The sequence below is a fragment of the Clupea harengus genome, chromosome 19 (assembly GCF_900700415.2).
Source record: "Clupea harengus chromosome 19, Ch_v2.0.2, whole genome shotgun sequence".
Lineage (NCBI taxonomy): Eukaryota > Metazoa > Chordata > Actinopteri > Clupeiformes > Clupeidae > Clupea > Clupea harengus.
In genome coordinates, this window is record NC_045170.1 from 17,666,263 (window position 1) to 17,685,225 (window position 18,963).

Here is an 18,963-nt window from a genome sequence, read left to right on the forward strand (position 1 = left end):
CTGGCGATCGGTCAATTGGTAAGACTAAATATAATTAGATTAACCAACTCAAATAAACTAGTTACACCAACTCGATAATTCTAGTTTTTGATACAAAGATAAATTAAGTTAAACTACCATGTTAGTTTCTAGTTGCCCTGACTTAAATAAAATGATTTATCCAACGATGTTATGTATGTTCATTATACTTGAAAAGTATTGCAAGTTGAACCAACGTAAAAAGATCCATGCAGCACGTTGCCTTAATTTTTTTAAGTTGGTTCAACGCTTCAGTTTTTACAGTGTAGGCTATTTTATGGATGTTCGCGTGTTAAAGTTTCCTGTCGGTAAATATACGACGGTCGAATGATGACCCTCATTGATACCAGGTGGTTGCCTCGGGTGTAACGGAAATATCACGATAATCTCTGACCGACTCCTGGAGTAGGTATTGGCTGGAATAACCGGCCACAGCTGGGAGTCATTGGAATAACCGGTCGCAGCCGTCTTAGAATCGCCTTAGCACTCAGATGAGAAACATGTTTATTCCGCTAGTAGCTTTGCCTAACTGCAGACCTTGTTAGCTAGTTTACAACATTTGGTAATTACAGCATGTCTCTTCTAGAGGGACTTCTGGGGTCCTGCACACTAGCCCTACTCTGTATTCTGTTGTACGTCTGTTTTGACTGTTTTACCTCAAACACACCAGGGCAGGGAAAGGAACCTCCAGGACCAAGACCCCTCCCCGTCCTCGGAAACCTGCTGCAGTTGGACCTCAATAGGCCCTTTTGACGAACTGAACTGGGCCACAATTCAGTTCGGCAAAGGATGACGACACCCCATTCAAAGTGAATGGGGATCCGTCGCCCTTAACGGATCAACGCATTCCAACGCGAAGGTGTGAATGCTCTGTAAGGGCTGAAACACACCAAACGCGTTTTTAAAACGGCAGACGCTTCAAAAACGCCTTGGCAAAGTGCGGCGGGCAAAACATTCGCAGGATCACCAGGCTGTTTTGCCCGGCGCCTAGGAAGCGGAGCTGCGTGCGCAACCTGCCTGGCCAAGTGTGACATTGATGAGCGGTGCGCCTCCGCGCCTTGCGCTGGAAAGTTGAGAATAGTTCAACTTTTAAGCGCATCTAAAAAACGCTAGAAAGACGCAACGCGTGGCGGAGAAAAGGCGCACACGCAAGGCGCGCCGTACCATAGGAAACAATGCATTTGCTAGCGTCCCGTTTTTTAAAACGCGTTTGGTGTGTTTCGGCCCTAACAGTACTCTGGGTGACGTGCATCTTGCATCAGCTTTGCCCAATCATTCTTTCAAACTATCGGGTTTAAACATATCTAATGTGCCAGACAGCTGTTTAAGGCAAGTTAATTTATATAGCAGTTTATAAGCATTGGTAATTCAAAGTGCTTTACAAATGAAGCTAAAAGAAAACATAAAGGACAAATAATAAAATGTAAATAAATAAAAAGTAGAGTGCATTCAATCAGTTAACAAAAACAGTAGGGTGTTAAGTCTAGATTTGAAACTGGCTACAGCTGGAGTACATTTGATGATCAGGAAGTTGGTTCCAGAGCTGCAGCATGTTTAGTTCTGACAGTTAGTATTACCAACCGATTTTTCTCCCATGATCTGAGAGATTTAGCAAGTGTGTACCGCTGAAACATATCTGACAGATTCTGTCCCATTTAGTGACTCTCTATCAGCTGCATTTTGAACAAGCTGAAGCGGTTTGATAGTCTTTTTACGAAGGCCTTTTAAAAGACCATTGCAGTAGTCAACCCTGCTAGAGATAAAGGCATGGGTTTTTCTAAATCCTGTTTTGACATAAGGCCTCTAAGTTTGGCTATGTTTTTGAGATGGTAAGAAAGCTGAATTGGCTATTGCTTTCACATGGTTGTGAAAACCATGATTGCAACCAATGTTTTGGTCCTTTACTTTAGGACCTTTTGTGTCAAGATGAGTAGCAAATTGTCGCTACACGATGGTAGTCCTTTGGGGGATAGTAGTCCCTCACATTGCGCATGCTCAGACACAAACGGTTTATGGCATAAGGCTCAACATAATCGCGCATGCTCAGACAACAAAACGGTTTACAGCATAAGACTCAACATCAACATCAACATATCTGGCTTGTCTTAACGCATAATGTAGGTTTATTTAACGTAATATTTAATAATTTTGTAAACGGTTTAAACGTCAACATATGGGGCTTGTCTTAACGCATAATGTGGGTATATTTAATGTTATATTTAATTATGTTGTAAACAGCTAACAGCATAAGGCTCTACGTCAACATATGAAACGAAACTGGGGAGAGACTTTTTGATCCTCCACCTCATCTGTTTTGTCCACTGTGACATCTTCTTTGTTTTTAAATAAATGGTCATGTTTTCAAAAAACTGCCTTTCGTCGCTTTTCTCCATGATTGAAAACGGATCTGTCGTTGTGACGCATGCGCGGCTTCGCTGTCGACAGCAGTCGACAGTGTCGCAAAATGACGCATGCGCAATGTGAGGGACTACTATCCCCCAAAGGACTACCATCGTGTAGCGACAGCAATCCTAAATATCTCCTCATTTTTATTCAGGCATTCATCTACAGAGTCTGACAGTAGACTTGAGGTCCTTGCAAGTGCCTGCTCACTGGTATGATCATTTGTGACTCTTTCTGTTCTGAATTTGTGAATTCTTCCTCTGTAGACATAAACACATCAAAGAACAGACAGAAAGGATCAGATAAGGACCTTGACAGTTGTAGAGATATTGAGACCCTTTGTGATGACAAGGTCCAAATGATATAAAGTCACGAAATGATGGCTGTTTGCACTGAAAATATTCTTTGTGGCTATCCCCCCTTCTCCTTTGTCTGTTCAGGAAGCGCTCATAACAGTGAAGTTTGGGGGAGCTGATTCAATGAGGGTAGTAATACTGCTTGCTAGACCCAACCATGTTTCAGTAAAAAGTAGAAAATCAAGTTTATGTGTGCAAATAAGATCATTCATTAAAAATGACTGGTTTAGAAGAGATTTAATGTTTATAGTATGACAAGTGGGTGTAACAGATTCATATTGATATGTAACATGCTTTAAATCTGAAAAGTTAATCAAGCTTATTGGTTCTTTTTCTGACTCGGACAGATATAGTTACGGTGGGTGTCCACGGCACAAATGACATGCGTTAAATCGCTATGCGTAAAGTCGCATGGGGGGCGTGGTCAGGAAAATCATGTTTGGCTGTAGCAAAGTTGGGCTTTGCTAGGGATAGCCAGGTGGGCTTTGCTTTTTTGCGCTCGCGGTTATGTTGGAAGCACCCACAGTTTTGTGCTGTCAATAAAGTCATCATTAAATACATGATTAGATACTCAAACTCCACGTAGTGACTGAGATCGCTAATATTGGAGTGGGTCATTCGTCCCAAAATGTGCTCATGTGCAAAGTAAACAACAATCAATTAAACGTTATAGGTAACTTATTAGCAGCTAGCTAGCTAGCCACCAGAGGTGTAAAAAGTACTGAAATGTTGTACTCAAGTAAAAGTACAATTACTTTGATGAAATTTTACTTAAGTACAAGTAAAATTACCCATCTAAAAATGTACTCAAGTAAAAGTAAAAAGTAGTTAATTTAAAATGTACTTTAAGTAAAAGTTACTTAGTTACTTTCAACAACTTGATCGGGGCTGCTCCTATATAGTGCAAAAAAGGACAAGGGGTCATAAATCCAATACAAAAACTAGTTATTTTTAATTAAAGGAAATCTTTAGAAATATAAGTGCAATGACATTAAACATGTCAAACATTAAACTGTCAACACAACATTTAAGAACTTTTGGGAGGACATGTCAAGACATGAACCACATGACAGCTAAAATAAAAAAGTTAAAATGCCGCTGCTCCACTATATTAAAACTTTGGTTACTTTACTTGTGTCCACCTTTAGAGCATTAGTCTACAAACTTCTTGTTGAGTTAGAGCAGCAGCTGATTTTCAAGGTGTGTAGAGTTCATCCGGGCTCGCTTTGCAGTAAACGGCAATCCAGCACAGCCGAAGAGTCACTCGCAGGCGGCCGAGGCAGGTAGGCCAGTATTGAGTTTCAGGGACAGTTTTTTGATATTCTGAAAGGAGTTCAGCAGATCCATATTGACTGAGACACAGGCTAGGTTCCCTTCTAACTCCCCTGTACCTTCTGGACTTCATTGAGGAAAATAAATCATCTTCATCTGATGAATGTTGTCCAACTTGCTTCAGCCCCTACCATCCGGCCAAGATGTTGTCTGACATAGACTAGACCTGTAGAATGACAAACAACAATTCTGACAATTAAGTATTGAGCTGCCATCAAGAGTGCATCTTAACACAGAAATAGCTATAAATAGCTACTTGAGATGACAGACCTACAGTATATATACAGAATGATAACATTATTTTCTATTTCTACATGCATCACAATTCATAATCCTAAATTCTTGCTAACCGAGACCACTGAGCATGAACATGAAAGACGTGCACGTTGCAAAGCCACCACATCGTGATAAATTCGAGATAACGACATACACATTGACATTGACTTGTCCAACTGTCTGACAACGATGGTGTGCGCATTTACATCGTTCCTGTTTCAGGGCATGGGAGGCAGCCAAATGATTAGCCTAATATCAGTTTATGCGGTGTATCCTATTGCTGATGACTGATCTGCAGTTTTTAACACAATATGAGAGACTGAACATAATAATGCTATGAACTGAAACGAATGGAAGACAGGAATGGAATTATTATTAGTCTATTGGATGACGGCTGTTAACAGAAGGATGGGTACAGAAGGATAGGTACATGAGTGTATAGCTAGCCTAGCTAGCTAGCTAGTTGACGTTAGCATACTCAGGGTGGTTGCAAGTGCTAGCCAAAATGAGGCTACAAGTGCCATGACACGCATATTTTGCTTATTGTAGCAAAGCTAATAAACAACAAAAACGCTGTCTGAACTACTAATGGAAAGGGACAAATACTGTACTTACCAACACATGCTTGCGCAGATTTGAAGATTCATTTTCACAAGCAGAAAGTTCTGTCTGGCGGGGCAGGCACAGCTTACACAGCATTATATAGCTGTTGCCTCTTTTAGGTTGGAAGGCAAACTGCTTGCTGAGTTGTGGATACGGGGTTTCTTCATCTTCTTTAATTTTAACTTGCGGAAAGTTCGGTGCTTCAGCTTGTTGGTCGTCCGCAGCTTGTTGGTAGTCCGCACTATCATCTTTCTCCATCTCTAGTGACTCGACACCGGCGGGCTTGCATCGACTCAATCATCCACTCTATGCAGCATCCACCACTGCAATGAGAATTGTCGTGCGCGATTCCCGCCTTTCGGTTTCCTTTCTTGAACTATGTTTTTTTTTTACTCAGTAACGGATGTAATTTCCAATGTAGCGAAGTACAATACTTCAGTCAAAATCTACTTAAGTAAAAGTAAAATTACCGATTTTAAAAACTACTTAAAAATGACAAAGTACACAAAAAAACTACTCAATTACAGTAACGTGAGTAAATGTAATTCGTTACTTTACACCTCTGCTAGCCACTATGTGTTCCAATGGGTTTTCGGTTAAAGTGTTAGCGGCAAGCTAACAGTAATAGTCCAGAGCTTCAGTTCAAGACCTACAATATTCTGTTTGACCTCACATCATTTGTGTAGCATATAAACAACAAACCGAGTCGATTATAATATAACTTATATAACATATAACTAGGGTGACCAGATGTCCTCTTTTACCCGGACACGTCCTCTTTTACCCGGACAAAAGAGAGGACGTAAACCTATGTCCAAGCGTGTTATAGAGGGTGACCATATTTGAGTTTGTGAAAAAGAGGACACTTTGTCACGGGGGAGGAGGCAGGGTAGGCTAGTGTATAGCATGCTGGACCCCGCAAAGTGTCCTCTTTTTCACAAACTCAAATCTGGTCACCCTACATAACGTTTTCGTGATTTAACTGGCTGCTATATATGAATTAGATGGAATAAATTAACAAATTATGAATCAAATGAATTAGCCCATGACTGACTGCCGCAACATCTATCATTATTTTTTGGTGAGTGCACAAGCTAATGTGCTACATCAGCGCAGCACTGCACCTGAACTTGCTTCTTGAACTTTGCTACAGCCAGTGATTTTTCTGTCCACGCCCCCCAGGCGACTTTATGCATGCGATTTAACGCATGTAATTTGTGCCGTGGACACCCACCGTTAGTGAGCACACAATGCCCTGACTTGAGCCGAGAGTAATTTTTTTTTAAACATTCATTCATTCCTGTTTGTTTCCTACAATAGTACTCATTTTGTTGCATTGTCCGTCCGTCCGTCCCCCCCCCCAGCTCTCCAAGAAATATGGATCTGTTTTCACTGTTCATTTTGGCCCCAAGAAGGTGGTAGTCTTGGCAGAATACAAAACTGTCAAAGAAGCACTGGTGAACTATGCAGAGGAGTTTGGAGATCGAGACATTCTGCCTATATTCCATGACTTCAACAAAGGACACGGTAAGGTCACTGATTTGTATTTATGTCCTTGATTTTCTGCGTCTTAGCTAAAGATGCAGTATGTAGTTTTGTTCTTCAAATAATTATGATGTTTTAAAGGGTACAATGTAACACCTGCTCATTGTGTGAGAGTTTTGTATGGTTTTTGTGGCAGGTAAAATAAACTAAATGAAGAAATAGAGAACGAATTGAAACAAAGCAATACAACACATACTAACCATTAACATATTAAGAGCTAACTCAGAACTTCCTGTCTTTTCGTTATGACTTTGGAATGATATGGCTGTTGTAGTTCTAAAACAAAAAATACACACCATGCTTTTAACCCCTGCATCAAGTGTTGTCATGAATGTCATCAATCTGTGATCATAGAGACTTAGTCATGTTACAGGTATGGTTTGGTTCTTATCAATAAGTGTTCTAGATTCATAAATACCTGGCAACAAAAACAACTGGTAGACCAAGGAAGGACAGGGACACCGAGAAGAGCATGCTTTCACGGGATTGTGACTGCATCATATGTCCATGTCTTCCTCTCATAAAGGCTGATGTTATTGCTCAGGGTTGTCATTTTGACAGTGATCTGTTTGGGATTGGTAGAGACGAATTGGAGACACACTTCGCTGTCTGTGACATGTTCTTTTATATTTGGTTCTGTCACTATTGGTAATACATTTTGTGACCCCAGACAGCCTGGAATTTTCTCAGTGTAATGTATAGCATGTTGATGCTGTTAGGATGAATTATATCTGATGTTGGTATGAACCTCAAAATGAAACACAGCTTCTCATTCTCTTTCCATGCTGATACCTGGAAGGCGTGAGTGATTCTACACCTGCTTGTCACTAGCGGACAATTACAGAATGTTTTTTTTTCCTTTGCTATGGAAATCTATATGACTTCCCATCGAACTGTTCCTCTTCTTTGCATTACATTACATTTTAGCGCAGTGATACAGAATGTTCCAGAACATTCCAAAGCCAGTGTTAAGGCTAACGCCCACTGGCGGTCATATTCATGGTATTAACCTAATGTTCCGAAACATCCATTAACGGTGTTTCAGTCAAAACGGTGAAAACTATTATTTAGCGCTAGTTTAAAGCATAACACTTACATAATTGTGCAATAGATGTTGGCTGTCTGCCTCTCAACCACATAAGTGTCCATAAAGATGTGTCTAGATTCACATTCATAACTTTTGAACAATTTTTCCTACTGACATGTTTACAATTCAGTTCATGTTGTGATTGCAACTGAAGTGCCATAATTGGCATTCCCCTTTCCTCCCTTGTGCCATCCTAAGTTCAGTGCTCATCAGGATGTAAATTATGTTTGCCATATCAATCTCCTTTCCGCCCTCTTGCCCTGAAGATATTACCCACTAATCAAAACTTTGGAGCGCTCTGCTCGCTCCAGCTCCAGCTCCTTGTATCTCTGTCTGTCAACATGATTATTTTGCACACAAAAAAACTGGATGCCTCTCCTATAACTAGCACTTAACACTATCCATCTGTACAAAGAACTACATGCCAAGGATGTATGGTATACAAGAGCATTGTAAACTACATCATGATATCAAAGCCTTGTAAACGTGAAGGTTCTAAGGTCTAAATCCATAGCCTTTACATTTATACCAGTAAGATTATGTGCAAAGAATTTTGATTCAACTTTTAGCAATAATAATCCATGGCAACCACAGTTTCGGAATGCAGTTCGATGCAGCTCGATGGCCACAGTTATCCCTTTTTTCATCTTTTTTTTTCTTGGTAACAGTGTCTTGCAACAAAATTGTCTATGTGACATTCTTCTAAAAACAACTAACTTTGGACCCCTGTGTTCAGTTGCATTTTCAATACTTTTGTTTTGCTACAGACAGCCCTCTAAAAGTGTCTTGGCTATGGGAGTAAAATTGGCCAAGCCATGCAACGCTCGTCTGTGTTTTAAATAATGTTTGTTAAGCCTTTTACACCCAAACCATCCTCTTACACAGGGATAATATTTTCCAATGGAGAGACATGGAGAGAGATGAGGTGATTTGCGATCACTAAATTACGGGATTTTGGAATGGGCAAGAGAGTGATTGAAGAGAAAATCCAAGAGGAGACTCTGTACCTTATAGAGGAGTTTCAATGTTTTAATGGTAAGGTTCACTGAATACAGTTTTGTTTTAGGAGCAGAAACCAAAATATTTCATTGGATTATATCGGACCTTGTCTATGTGGTATAGGCAAGTGCTGCGTTTGACACTGCCCAGCCAGTGAATTACGCCGTCTCCAACATCATTTCTGCCATTGTGTATGGAAAATGCTTTGATTATGCTGACCCTGAATTTAAGGCCCGGGTTAACAGAGTTAATGAAAATGTTGCAATGTCTGGCTACGCATCAATACAGGTAAGCTATTCTGCTTTATCTGACAGGCTTTGACAGGATTCAAACACATCAATGTTTGATATAATCTTTATTCTCGTGGCTCGCTGATACTATAGTCAATGTTAATGTAAAGTAAGTGGAAGAAATTAGAAAGGAATATTTCTGTCTACAGATGCCTGTGCACAATAGCAAGTGAATAAACTATGCAGACCACGTGGGTTATTACTTGTTCTTTGGGATCAACCCAGGTTTATAACAGCTTTCCGTGGCTGCGTCCATTCCTCTGGAGCTGGAAGCTCCTCATGAAAAGCGTGGAAGAGGATTTTGAGGTGATAAGACAAGAGGCCTGAATCCCAGAATCACTCATGGGAATACTTTTGTTTTTGTGAACCAATGAGGTTCATTCAAGCAGTTTGAACAAACCTGTTATGTTCAGTAATTATCTTACATATTTAGAGTTTTTGTCTTTTGTTCAAACACAATTTACAAGGTAGATTTTTAATTAGACTACTGGGACTTTTATCTGATTCTACAGTAGGCCTGTCATTGTCAATATCTCAAACTACCAAATGGCAAAATGATGCAATAACTGCTGTTATCAGTATAATGTTAAGTAGTGTAATCATGCCTGAGGTTTATGTAACTGTGCAGCCTTCACAAAATCATATACTGTAGCAATGCCTGACAGTGCAACATGATCTCTATTACCTTCTGAAGCTTAACATTCTTGTACAATTGCAGGGCGCTCATCAGATTGGGTCTCTGAACATCACTTTAAAAAAACATTTAGAAAGGTTTTTTAACACTGGCTACATGTTTTTTAATTATTATTCAAAATCTTATTACTGGTGCAAAATAAGAGGAATGTCACAAGTAGAAGGAAATATCTGGCTACATACTGTGAGATTTTGGTTTGATATTTATTATATGTATTATATCGTAAGTGTCTGGTCCATCTCTTTAAATGTAAGAGAGCTTTTGTGGTAGCAGGATCACTTTGACCTCCTGATTTAAATTGTTGCTACCTTTGTGTTTTGGACATGTGTTTGTGCCAAGTAACTTATAGATACGGTGGTTTGAGGGTCAACATACCATTCTTAGGTGCCTTCAGGTCAAGTGAGAGTTTCCCATTATGGAGAGAGCTAGAACACTGGATCTGCTGTATGGTCTGGTATTTGGCTCCGACCTTTAGAAATAGAACATCCTGATCTTTAGAAGCTAATTGTTGCTGCTTCCGTAGTCCTAATACGAGTTGTTTCTGAATCCTTTGTGTGTGTGTGAGTTATGTTCTTTTAGTGGTATAATTGTGGGCCACTCGGGTTCAGTAGCTGAGGAGACAACAACATTCTACATTTGACAAACTCCTGTGTCTGATGGTCCAAAGAGGACTTGGACAATTACTTTAGCTCATTCAAAGACAAACAGTTTTGTTGTTTGTAGTTCCATTCCATTTGTACATTTAATAAATACTTCTCAAGAATCTGATCCAACGTCATCTGAATTCAAGACTTTTATTCAGAGAACAGTCAACTTTGTTTTCAAGTACAGTTTAGCTCTGGTTTAGAAACAACGCAAGAAAAGACAAATTGGTGAAAAATACCAGAATCTAACAAAACTGTTGCACCAACATTGCATTTGCTAGTTGTGTGAAAACAGCAGTTACATTCCTGCACTTCTTTTTTCTTTCTAGGTCGTTTTTGTAATTCTTATGTAAAGTAGTATTTATTGTTACACCATGTTTTTTATTGCTCTTAGCTTGACTGTTCTCTCCCTTGTACGTCGCTTTGGACAAAAGCATCTGCTAAATGACTAAATGTAAATGCAAATGTGAGAGAGAATTTCTTTAGGGAACAAACTGCAGTTTTGTGTCCCTCTACCTCTATGACATATGTTATCTTCTCATCTGTTTTTTTACGAGCTGTCCCCTTTGAATCTAACCAATCTAGGCATGGCCTGAGAGAGATAGAGTGTTAGAGATTTCACATGAAAATATATTTTGCCTTGACCACTCCAGTCTATTTTTGTTCACTAGTTTCTGAAAACAGGCATTGAATCTAATGACTATGAATTGATGATGGGCACAGATGAATGAGAGAGCAGATGAATGAGAGAGCATCGAGCACTGAGCCATGTACTCTCCAAGCTGATGTAAAACCGGTGCCCCTCACAAGCAAGTAGATTAGTCATTAACAAGAGTTTTTTTTAAAGTTGTGAGTAACTACTTGAACGTGACTAGTACAACTTCTGTGTTGAAGGCTCAGTGTCAAATATCATCGTCACAGACCAATGAATGCGCACACTTGTGTGTGTGTGTGTGTGTGTGTCCAGACACTGGGCCAGAATGACTCTCTTTTCCATGAGGAGAACCTGGTGTACTGTGTGGCTAACCTGTTTGCAGCTGGCACTGACACCACAGGAACTATATTGCGCTGGGGACTGCTGTTCATGGCCAAATACCCTCAAATCCAAGGTTAGACAGATGACCAAGGTTTATCTGCCAGCAGGTTTATTTAATAGACACATTGTCAGACATGTTATTAGTGGTGGGCCATTTGGACAAAAACAAAAGGCTAACACTTAATTTAAAATGGTGTGCATAAAGCCTGACATGACACTGTCATAACCATGACATGACACTTGTCTTGAACATGAAGGTGTCTTTATGAGTGTTTATGACTTGTCATTATTTGTCATTCAGTAAATTATACTATTTTTAACGTCAAGTTGACATTGTTTGGGATGTCTTTGTTACGACAACTTCACATTAACCAACATACCAACAACATGCAATGGCAGGCCCAACTATCAAACTAGCTTTTGCTTTATGTGTTAACAGTACATTCAACTGTCATATGTGGTTGGTTATAATTGTCACAATTGTTTTAATTTTTCAACTACAGTGGTACAATTTGGGCTACTCATGAAGACGTCATTAAGATTTATTACACTGTCAGATGATGGGTTATATTTTCTTGGATAATTTCAAGTTGCCATAAGACAACCCAAACATTGTCAACTTGACATTATAAATTACATAATTTACTGAGTGACACTACATGACAACATCGTAAACATTCTCAAAGACTGTTTGTGTTATGACCGTTATGACCGTGTCATGTCAGGCTTATGCACACCCTTTGAAATAAAATGTTACCAACAAAAGTAAGGAATGGAAGAAAAGTATGTAAAAGAAATGTAAAATGAAGGATTCATTTGAGGTTGTTGGTGAGTCCTGCAAACGTTTTGGTTTGTTTTCAGACCGAGTTCAGCAGGAGATGGACAGAGTGATCGGTGGTCGGCAGCCTGTAGCCGAGGACAGGAAGAGCCTACCCTACACAAATGCAGTGATCCACTAGACCCAGAGGCTGGCCAACATCTTGCCCATTAGTCTCCCTCACTCCACCAGCTGTGATGTTCACTTCCAGGGCTACATTATCAAAATGGTCTAGTGTCTTTTCGAGTAGCCTTCAGAGCCGGTGTCCAAATAACCATGATATAAAATGAGAAATGTAGCGTGGAAATCATATATATAAAAAATATTCATGGGGAAAAAGTAAAAAAATGTCTTCTATTAATACAAATTAAGCGATGGGCATGCTTACCTGTTACCGGTATATAAAAGCCATATCATGTCTTAGGGGTGTGATGAGTAAAGCAAACTGTATGATTGTTGTCTCACTTGTATGCCTCCCTATTCTGCAGGGCACTTGTGTGATCCCTCTGCTCACATCAGTGTTGAGGGATGAAGCTGAGTGGGAGAAACCCTATTCATTCAACCCAGAGCACTTCCTGGGTGACAAGGGGCAGTTTGTCAAAAGGGATGCTTTCTTGCCTTTTTCTGCAGGTATTTTTCATGCAACAATGCTATACATCACTGAACTTTTGGAGGAGTTTTAGCTGAAGGCTTGTGACCAGCTGACAATAACATTGTTTAGCGTTAGTTTGTGGTGTATTCTGTCTAAACGGAGTGCATGGCAGAGTTCATGACCTCTCTCTCCTTCGCCGTGTCTCAGGGCGCAGGGCGTGTCTGGGTGAGAGTCTAGCCAGGATGGAGCTCTTCCTCTTCTTCACCACCCTTCTTCAGCGCTTCTGCTTCAGCTTAACGAGCTGGCTTCCCTGATGTCTATAGGCAGTATGTTCCATAGCTTTGGGGGCGTAATTGACAAAGGCCGTGTCCCTGATTTTCTTACGGCTGTTGCTGGGAACCTCCAATAAACCACTATTCGATGATCGCAGTGTTCTTGAAGGCAAGTAATTGAATAGTTTGCAATGTAACTTGGTCCTATTCCATTAAGGGCTTTTTATATAAGGAGAAGGACCTTAAAATCAATTCTAAAGATTACTGGAATATACCTATTTGTTTTTACTTGTTTTCTTTCTAAAACCTGATGATTTAATAATAATAATAATAATAATAAAACTTTATTTATATAGCACCTTTCATGCAAAAGAATGCAGCTCAAAGTGCTTTACAGCAAATACATAATATGCACAAAGAAATTACATGCACATAAAAATAGACATCAAAGAAACATAACTCAGATATAGTGCAAAAAACTAAATAATAATAATTATAATTCAAATTATAAAATTGAATACATAGAATGCATAGCATAAGATAGAAAATAAACTGCAGAGATATATTTAATCTAACCCCTTAATATCACAAGTAGAGATTTAAATTAAAAGTATTTATATATATATAGTGCGAGTTAAATATATAGCTAGTTAAAGGCTAATGTGAAGAGGTACGTTTTTAGTTTTCTTTTAAAGATGTTAAGCGAGCTGGCTTCCCTGATGTCTATAGGCAGTATGTTCCATAGCACTGGGGCGTAATTGACAAATGCTGCGTCCCCGATTTTCTTACGGCTGTTGCTGGGAACCTCCAATAAACCAGCATTCGATTAATGACTGCCTCTGTGAAGCACTTGGATTTTATCATCATTATTATTATTGTTATTATTCAAATATTTCATGTGAAAACTACAGGAAACTCAAACAACCCACAACATCACACCATCAGCCAATGAAAATCTCAGAGCATCACTCCAACATTCTAAAGAGCCAGGTGAGAATTCCATGAGTTCCAAATGACATCACCTACTTTTAGAACGTTCACTATTGGCAACCAAAGCCAAACAAGACTTTAGAACCTTAAAATTTCTTGAAGTATCACACAGAAACTGATTACTCCTAATTATTTTGTATCTTATTCATCAAATCTTTGATCAGACACAATGGAAAAGGTAGTATAATCTTCCAAATGTTACTCTTAGCACTCCCGATGATATTTACCTGTTTTGTATTTTTAGGACATTCTTTTAAAATCAAATTCAGCCATTTAAAAGGCCATATTTCACTGTGATGGTACACTCAACTCTAATATATATGGACTTTGCTCTTTTATTACAGGGTAGCACAGGGCGAACCCTGAATGTTTCCTACAGCCTTAGAGGCCGTGTTGCGCTTTGAGAATGTTTACTTGGAGAGAGAGGCCCTCCCTAAGAAAAGAAATCTTCAAGTTGAGAAGAAATCTACCCGGAAGAATGAGAAAGGCTCTGCCTACAGCTCATTATTTACATGCTCCCCCTCGGTCGTGTCATCAGCAGACATGGGATGTCTTTCCACTGCTTTATATCAAAACTGCCCCAAGCCCCACTGCAGCCATGTCATGTCTCACCGCCTGTCTTGGGGAGATAAAGGCATGGATGAGCAACAACTTTCTCCAGCTAAACAGTAGCAAAACCGAAGCCCTTCTTGTTGGCACTCCACACCAGGTTCAGTCATCCTCCTTAACTCATCTCACCTTCGACAGCCAGGTCATCCCCCTCTCCTCCACAGTCACTAATCTCGGAGTTAGGTTTGACCCTCACCTGACCTTTAATGACCATATAAAACACCTGTGCAAAACCTCCTTTTAATCATCTCAATCAATCAATCAATTCAGTCTTATATAGCGCTTCTCTAGATACCCAAAGTCGCTTTACAGAGTCCAGAGTCCAGCAGTCATTCATACCGGTGGTGGTAAGCTACCTCAGTAGTAGTAATACTGACAGAAGCGTGGCTGCCAATCAGCGCCAACGGCCCCTCCGACCACCACCAACATTCATTCATATTCATACGATGCAATGCATGTCTTTATGATGGTGGGGGTTTATGATGGTGGGAGTACCCGGAGTAAACCCACGCAGGCATGGGGAGAACATGCAAACTCCACACAGAAAGGGCCTGGAACGACCTGGAACGACCAGGATTCGAACCCAGGGCCTTCTTGCTGTGAGGCGACAGTGCTAACCACTGAGCCACCGTGCTGCCCATCATCTAAGAAACATCTCCAAACTCCGCCCCACTTTAACCCTATCAGATGCAGAGAAGCTTGTCCACGCCTTTATCTCCTCAAGACTGGACTATTGTAATTCGCTTTTCTATGGGATCACTGGCAAGAACATCCAGAAGCTGCAATACATCCAAAACAGCGCTGCCAGGATCCTGATGAGGGTCCGGAAATATGAGCACATAACACCAATATTACACTCACTACACTGGCTCCCTGTCTCTTTCCGGATTGACTACAAAGTCCTTATACTCACCCATACATGCATAAATGGGCATGCACCTCCCTACCTGCAAGAATGAATTACTCCCCAAACCTCCACCTGCACCCTCAGGTCTTCAAACAGCTCCGTCCCCAAAACAAAGCTCTGCACCATGGGCGACCGGGCCTTTTGCTCGGCAGCGCCACGCTTATAGAACAGCCTCCCTGACCACCTAAGGGCAACGCAGACGCTGGACTCCTTTAAAGCTGGACTAAAAACATTTTTATTCAGGAAGGCATTTCTGGCCTTGTGTTAAATCGTATGTTAAAATGTTAAAAAGTGTTCTATTATGCTTATGTTAATTCATTTTTATTCTATTGTATTATTATAGTTCGTTTTTAATATGTTGGCACTCTGAGATTATTTTGAATAAAGAGTGCATTACAAATAAAATAAATAATTATTATTATTACAGCTCTTCCCAGACTCTTCTCCCCGTACCCATGTCCTCTGGGGAAACACTCAGCTGCGGTGACAACTTCTCAGCGCTACCACTTCTTTTTGTTGGATCCTCCCTGCCTGTTAAAGACAGAAGTGAGAGCACCTCTAAGTCCTCAGGACCCGTCTTGTTCACCGCCCCAGAGGCCTCTGGGTGTGCGGGTCGCAGGAGGAAACAGACCAGGCCTTGCCTTGTGATGCCCAATGAAGTGCATTCTGCTGAAGAAGGCCTGAAAATCCGCAAAGTGCCCCTGGTGGTCAAGTTGTGGTATCGTGAGGACAAGAGTTGTCCTGGTTTGATCTACTTGAGCTCCACTCAGAGTCATGGAGAGTCCCATGGGAGAAGTTGAGAAACCAAGTTCTCACGAAACTCCCATGGACACTTCTGACCTGCTGGCCAAACCCAGGGAGACAAAAGTCGTGCCCTGCTCACTGTCTCTGGAGTCTTCCTTTACACCACAGGTAGAGTGACATTGTACATCTTTAATGACATTTACATTTACATTTACATTTAGTCATTTAGCAGACACTTTTGTCCAAAGCGACGTACAAGGGAGAGAATATTCAAGCTACGAGCAATAGAACCTGGTGTAACAATAAATAAATACTACTTTACATAAGAAATATAACAAAATGAAATAAAAAAGAAAGAAGTGCAGAAATGTAACTGCTGTAATTGCAAGTTACTAGTCGAAGTGCCAGTTAGGACGGGAAGTGCTCTCTGAAGAGTTGGGTCTTCAAAAGCTTCTTAAAGGTAGAGAGGGACGCCCCTGCTCTGGTAGTGCTGGGTAGTTCATTCCACCAACGTGGAACTACAAATGAGAATAGTCTGGACTGCCGTACTTGCACAGACGGCAGTGCCAAACGACGCTCACTAGAAGAGCGCAGCATCCTGGGTGTAACATTTGCCCTTACAAGAGCATTTAGGTAGGTGGGAGCAGAACCATCAAGCACTCTGTAGGCAAGCATAAGTGACTTGAACTTAATGCGAGCAGCTACAGGCAGCCAGTGGAGGTCAATAAGAAGTGGGGTGACGTGTGCCCTCTTCGGTTGGTTGAACACCAGACGCGCCGCCGCGTTCTGGATCATTTGTAGTGGTTTCACCACGCAAGCCGGTAGGCCCGTTAGGCGGGCGTTGCAGTAATCAAGGCGGGAATTCACCAAGGTTTGCACCAGCAGCTGGGTGGCATACTGGGTTAGGTACGGCCTGATTTTGCGGATGTTGAATAGCGCAAAGCGGCAGGACCTAGAGACAGAGGCAATGTGGTCCGTGAAAGTCAGTTGGTCATCAATAATGACCCCGAGGTTTCTTGCTGTTTTGGATGGAACAAGAGACAAGGAGTCAATATTGATGCTGATGTTGTGGTGGATGGCCTGTTTGGCTGGAAAGACCATCAGTTCCGTTTTGGCCAGGTTCAGCTGAAGGTGGTGGTTTTTCATCCATGTGGATATATCAGCAAGACAGTCCGAGATCCGCGTCGAGACAGTGGTGTCCTCAGGAGGGAAAGACAGAAACAGTTGAGTATCATCGGCATAGCAATGATAGGAAAAACCATGCGAGCGGATGATAGGGCCCAGCGAAGTGGTGTAGATGGCAAAGAGAAGTGGTCCCATCACCGAGCCTTGGGGCACCCCTGTGGTAAGGTGGTGAGGTACAGACAGCTGACCTTGCCATGACACATTGAACGAGCGCCCAGTGAGGTACGATTCAAACCAGGAGTGTGCCTTGCCAGAAATGCCCATACTTGACAGTATGGACAGAAGGATGCGGTGGTTGACTGTATCAAACGCAGCTGATAAATCAAGCAGGACGAGAGCTGAGGATTGAGCTGCTGCTCTAGCTGTTTTCAAGGCCTCTGTCACAGACAACAGGGCTGTTTCGGTGGAGTGACCACTTTTGAATCCAGACTGGTTTGGATCGAGGAGATTGTTCCTTGATAGGAACTCTGTGACCTGTTTGGAAGCTGCCCTCTCAATGGTTTTTGATAGGAGCGTGAGAAGTGAGACCGGTCGATAGTTTTCCACCTGAGTGGGATCGAGAGACGGCTTCTTGAGCAGCGGTGTTACCCGAGCCACTTTAAATGAAGAAGGGAATGTTCCAGAATTAAATGAAGCATTAATCACCTGTGTTATTGCCGGTAAGATGGCAGGCGATATGGCTTGAAGGATATTGGATGGGATGGGGTCCAGCGGGCATGTAGTTGGACGGCTACCTGACTAATGACACATCATTAGCATCTACAACCACTTCCTTTGAATTTCTTTCTATTTTCATTAAAAGTACAGTATAGAACAGTGTATATAAACCTCTTTTCAAATGTATCTAATACTACAATTCATTTAAATTCCTCTTATGTAGGCTCCTGAGGTGAAAAAGGTACGTCAAAGAAATCATAAGATATTCAAAGACTGGAGATAGCAGCCTTAGTCCCAGAGGCTTAATTAGTCAGAGATTATTAATTAGTCAAGAGGACATTTTTAGTGTGTAAGATTAGATCAATCAGGAACTCAAGACGAGATAAAATACCGTTCTTTTCCCCTTCACCTGCACAGGCCAAAGAGAGGAAAAAGAGATAAATTGCTCTGGAAAGCAATCTTCGCAAGATGGCCGATCCCTTGGATGAGAGGTACATCAAAAATGCTGCTGTTCTTCCAGACCTCTGCCAGCCATCCCCGCCAGCCACCTCGTCAGCCCACGCTAGCTCCACCAGTGGGGGAGCACCCCAGGATGAGCCTCTGCTCACCCATGGCCACACTGTGAAGGAATACCAGGCCATCTATCACTCAGTGGTGGATCCCATGTTGAAGACCAGATCTGGCAAAACTCGTCCTTACAGCCTGGAGCTGGGCCACGGCATCAAGCAGCGTCTGTGGGAAAAGCTGTTCTGCCCCACTCTGATCGAGACAGAAGACGCAGATGGCCGTGTTCACATCTTTGAGGCCCACCGCAGCCCCACCTTAAAGTCCTATGCTCCACAGATTGATGTGGACATCAGTGGAGAGCCAGAGCAGCCAATGAGAAAGAGGGCCAGGCACTGACTTT

At 41.4% G+C, this 18,963-nt stretch overlaps 1 pseudogene; it reads left to right on the top strand.

Annotated features, from left to right (window-relative positions):
• Positions 1-591: 591 nt before the first annotated feature.
• On the top strand, positions 592-13,116 carry LOC105901991 (annotated as a pseudogene).
• The last annotated feature ends 5,847 nt before the right edge of the window (positions 13,117-18,963 follow it).